The 5697-nt window shown below is 37.4% G+C and overlaps 1 long non-coding RNA gene across 1 annotated transcript; it reads left to right on the top strand.

The window, feature by feature from the left end:
• The first annotated feature begins 1149 nt into the window (after window positions 1-1149).
• Window positions 1150-1738, top strand: LOC110906060. Its single transcript, XR_002573627.2, has 2 exons — window positions 1150-1372; window positions 1479-1738. It is a non-coding gene; the product is annotated as an uncharacterized LOC110906060 (long non-coding RNA).
• Window positions 1739-5697: the final 3959 nt, after the last annotated feature.

The following is a 5697-nucleotide window of genomic DNA, read 5'->3' as shown; positions in this document are numbered from 1 at the left end:
CCACATTTTATAAGATTAAATACATGGATAAAACCCAAGTTTTCAGTACACATAATTTCATAGGGATACACCCTATTTTATTTAAGAAAAACATCTATTTCTTTTTAGGTAACTTTATTGCCACTTTTCCAAGCCTTCAGTGCTGTCCAGCTGTGTTCTATTTGGCTTTCACATTATGTTACCTGAAACGCGTTTTAAAAACATTTTGTCAGTGGGAAATACTGGTGAGTGAATCCCAGTTTAATCAAGTTGAAATACCAATCATTTTACAGTATTGAGGGCACATCCGCAATTACATTTGTTTCCAAGAAATAACAATTAACATCAGTGGTACTGTCATACTCAACTTGTGGAATGTTACCACACCAGTAACAAATTTTGTATACAAAACCCCAACATACCCACTATAATTGTATTCTTTGCAAATACTCAATAACTGCTTTGTATATATTTAATTTAGTGAGGTTTTGTAAAAACAGTAAACAAAAAGGTTTACAAAAGGTGGATCAACTCACCTTGCTGTTTTAGGGTTTTCAGTAAGGATTTCCTGGGAATAATCTATAAATTACACAAATGCACGTGTGTTAGTATAATAACCCATTTTAACATTAGTAATACCCTCCCCGAGACGGCATTCCAACGACTACGTCAGGCAGAACCACGACAGCCGTTACGGAACCCTAGATCAATCGGGCAGAGTATCTAATACGTCTCCAGGGGTTATAATACTTACATCGTAGCAGAACCTCGCTATTTTAGGGGTATAATACCCGAGTATTATAACTTTCCTACAGAAATTGTGATCCGATGCCATCTATTTATACTTGCTGATACCGCCCGCGTGAATGGTTGGGGTGGGTCTACGCGGCCCGCCTCAGCTTAATATTTATTGTTTTTAATTTATTTTATACGTTATGATCTATTTTGAGCTCGGTTTTTCACATACGGGTAATAATTAAATACATATTGGGATATTTTAACATATATTAGGGCGTCGGAAAGATTATAAGGGTGTTGATTTACGTTAGGCTGTTATAAATTTTTAGTAAAGTTTATTCACTTAAGGGTATTTTGGTCAATTCATGTTTCTACTTAAATGTTTAATAGATAAAACAAAAAAAAACATCATCTCCTCTTCATCTTCCCCCAATTTCTTAACCTAAAAACCCTAACCACCACCTCATCCTACCACCACCGCCACCACCACCACATCCTGCCACCACCATCATGTTCCTCTAGCTGCATCTTCCTCACCCTCTCCTGCCGAACCTAATTATTCAAAAGCCACCAGAAGGTTTTACAACGAGAATTTTAAGGAATCATCGTCTCAGAGGCTCAGTAAAGTTCAGTAAAGTTCCTGCTGCTGCTGGAGGTGATATTTAATCTTCAAATCATACATTTGATGAGTGTTGACTGAAATTCAACATTTTGATTATTAATTTATTATGTTTCATAAGTTTTGTGAAATTGTGTTTTAGTGGCTTCTAGAAAGAGCTGTGAGGAGCTGATTTTTGATGGGCGTGTGACTGTTAATGGATCTGTATGCAATACTCCTCAGGTTGTATGCCACCACTACCACATCATGCCGCCACCATCAAATGTCAAGCCTGCAACCTCTTTTCTCAGGAGAAACAGCCCGGTGTGCTGATCTTTTCCGTTTGTTTTATGGTTTCTTAATGTGAAACTCTTTTCTATTTCATTATCATGTTGGTCCCTTTTTACTTTATTTTTACTTTTTACAACACTTTTGTGATGTGTTTGATTGTGGATGTCGGAGAGGGTGAGGAAGATGCAGCTGGAGGAAGATGATGGTGGCGGCAGGATGTGGTGGCGGTGGCTGTAGGATGAGATGGTGGTAGGATGAGGTGGTGGTTAGGGTTTTTGGGCATGTTTGGGTAAGCTTATTGAAACAACTTATTGACTTATTGACTTCTTGGAAAAGTCAGGATTTTGTGACTTATTGACTTATTGGTTTTTCCCCTTCACATACACCCTCTTTGCCAAACATCATTTTAGAGCTTATGACTTTTCAAAAAGCCAATAAGTCAATAAGTTGTTTTAAAAAGCTTACCCAAACATGCCCTTTAGGTTAAGAAATTGGGGGAAGATGAAGAGCAGATGATTTTTTTTTTGTTTTATCTATTAAACATTTAAATAAAAACATGAATTGACCAAAATACCCTTAAGTGAATAAACTTAACTGAAATTTTTAATCTGGTTAGTGCCAAAGGACGTAGAGTGTAACGGGTTTTGCAAATAAAGGATTATAACTGTAATTATTGAAGTTAAAGGCTATCCTTTGCAATCTGGTACAAACATAAAGGACGAAATATGTAATTTACCCTAAAATTTAACAAAAGTTAATACAACGTTTATCAACTCTAAGAACCAAACATGTAATTTCTTGTACTCTTAAAGTTGAAAATCGGTGACATGTATATAATGTATGTATGTATAATGTCATCACATGCACTATTCGTGTAATTAATATGGTGCTGGTAAATGAAGAAGTGGGAAGTTCGGTGAAGTTGAGAGGTTGAACCACACCCATAAGTAACTTTTAAGATACTTATATTCATGGCTGTGTTTAATAATATATATCATCTTTTTCTTTTTTGGTTTGTTGTAACCAACTAAACCGCTAAGCTAAAATCCATTATAAAAACGACGGTTTTTTTTTTTTTTTTTTTTGTTTTTGTCAAAACCAAAACTGTAAAAAAGAACTTGAGTGGAGAGTTTTTCACCTTAAGGTTAATTTGTATATCAATATCATTGTGTAAGTTTTTAATTGACAACGACGTCATTTGGTTTTATTAAGACCGGTTTGATCCATTGAATCGACACGTAGTCGATTTGACAATTGGTATGGTTTTTAAAAGACCGATATGAAGTCCAAAACAAGAATTTAAAATTAAAGAGTTAAATGTCAGTTTACTTCTTTTGGTTTGGGTTATTTTTCTAGTTTAGTTTAAATGTTTTATTTTTTGTCTGTAAGTCTAAAAAGGTTTCACTGTTGCCATTTTAGTCCACTGTGTTAACTTCATCCATTATTTCTGTTAATGAGAAAGACAATTCGACCATTTTATATGGCCGAATTGCCCTTCTAGTTAACAGAATTACATATAAAATGACAAAATTGTCTTTCTCGTTAACAGAAAAAATGGAGGAAGTTAAACAAGTTGACTAAAATTGCAACGGTTAAACCTTTTTGGACCTACATGCAAAATGGCCCAAACCACAGGGACTAAAATGACATTTAACTCTATATTATATATACCAAATGAGTTATTTAGAAAGACTTATCCAGTGGCGAAACTTGAGATTTCCGAGCGAGTGAGAGGGAGGGGGGGGGAAGTCACCAGACCTAAAAATTTATATAAAACCGAGGGGTCGAAAACGTATATACAAAAAAATTTCTATATGAAAACTACATACTCTCCATTACTGAGCGAAAAGTTCGGGGGAGGGGGGGGGGCGGGCCGCCCCCTCCCGCCCTACTTAAGCGACGCCCATGGACTTATCTTAATAGTTTCAGAAGAACAAGGAATGATTGAGAGCCGGTTTCAAAGAGACCCTCTCCCTCTCTCTCTACAAGACTTGATCAGTAGAGTTGCTTTACTCGCTATCTCATTGAGACTATACTAACTAAGACCGTGGGGTATGGTGGGGCTTGGGTTGGGCATTTGTTGACACGTGGAATGGGAGCCCCCCACCGCCTGGTTATGTGTCCGTGGGATATGGCGGGGCGTGGGTTGGGCTTGGGTTGGGTGCACCGCGTGGCATAATATTAAAAAAAGAATTACAAAAAATTTATAAAAAATCACACAACATTTATAAAAAAACCTACAACTTCATCAAAATTTTAAAAATTACATAATCCTAAAATTACATAATTTCTAAAAATTACAAAATAACAAACCTAGAGCGTTAAATAAATTTCAAAAAGGTCGATCTTGTCGAAAGCCTTTCCCTCCTTGCCTCGAAACTCTATGTGACAACCCGAACTTTCATGGTTGGTAACGTTTAATCTTGTGATTGTAACTCCTCGTTATGTCTTTCTATTGTGTCTGCTTTAATTCCGTTAAACATTACGTTTTTATTTGGGCCGCACATGTATTGGGCCACATGCTCATATTTTAAAACTCTACACTATTCTCAATGTGTATCGGCTCACATCGATAACCAGACCCGATTCTATTAAACCCGGCCCACCTTTGAGTGTTGATACTTCGGCCCAGCTTATAAGAAGCCCAAACCGCCACCTAGTACCTAGTCCATTGTGATGGCAGCCTTACCCAGTTAGTAGGGCAACCCAATTACATGGGCTTAAGCCCAATTCGGTCAAGAAAAGACCTGACCGCCCCAAACCTTTATCATAATGGGTGCATATTATTTTGTTTCATAACATAAACTCAAACAAAACCCTACTCTCCTCCCAAGATACGTGCGACAGTGGAAGACCCCCCCCCCCCCCTCAACGGCGCAACATCCCATCCATTCAGCATCTTGCCTGGTCAAACTGTTGGTTAGTAGATTATGTTTATGTTAGTTCTTAATTGTTGACTTTGTGTATGTGTGATTCGATTAACAAAGAGTATATATGTATGTGCCATAAAACATGATTGGATGCATGAACTAGATAGGATAAGTACAAACACATGTGGAATATCATGATGGTTAATTGTGGATCTGATTGTACACGTAATAGAAAGACTTGGGGGTCCATCCAAGTTTTAGCATGTCACAAATGGACATGGATGGAACAGTATCATTTAGAGTCTATGTCCACTAGGGTTAAGTGGGTGGAAGTCCTCGGGTCGAGTGCTTGAATATCATGTCAACCGAGAGTAACAATCACATGATGATAATTTATGTTTATGTGAGTCTCGATGGTAAAGTTGCTATTATGTTCAGGATGTGCTTGTGATGTGTGCTGAAATTGTTGTAGGTGGTTATCACTAATGATTATAACGATGATTAATACATAAAAACCGCGATGAAAATGATGATATTATGATGAATATTAGTGTTAGGGCTGCGTTTGTTATGTCCTTAAAATAAATGGTATGCGATATATTTTGGTTTAGGTGTTAACTAATGGTGAAAGTAATAACGAACGACTAGGGTGCATGATAAATGGTGATGAAATTGATGAAACAACGAACTGGTAAACCAAGATGAGTAACATATCTGAATGAGTTATGTGGCGATTTGATTATGTGCTAGAATCATGTTATAAGTCATGAGAAATCTTGGAAGTTGCTTTAAATTGTGGATTAGGAATTATAAACTGTTGCCATAATATTAGATGGAATTATTCAAAGTATTGGGCCAATTAGTTTTAAGAACCACACACTAAACCGAGTGGGTTTTACAGCCTGATCCGCGGGCCATCTGTGCTGGGCCGCACACATTTAAACTTGTGTTGGGCCACACAGTTTGATGCAATGCCGGTTGGGCCTCGGATTAATGGATCACATAATGTTACCGGCCTACTAGTTTGGGCTGCACTCATTGATTAAAGCACAACACTAAAGTACACGTTTTCTTGGGCTTTGGTAGTATATGGGTTGTTATTGCATATTGGGTCGAGGATAACATTGGGCGACACTCAGTTGTAAGATGCACATATCCAACACATTGGACTAGACTTGATTTCATTTGGGCTGTTACCCAACTGGGCTGTACACGGGTTGT

This window comes from Helianthus annuus, chromosome 5 (assembly GCF_002127325.2).
Source record: "Helianthus annuus cultivar XRQ/B chromosome 5, HanXRQr2.0-SUNRISE, whole genome shotgun sequence".
NCBI classification, from domain to species: domain Eukaryota; kingdom Viridiplantae; phylum Streptophyta; class Magnoliopsida; order Asterales; family Asteraceae; genus Helianthus; species Helianthus annuus.
Note: the sequence above shows the minus strand (reverse complement) of the source record. Positions and strands in the feature narration are given on the sequence as shown.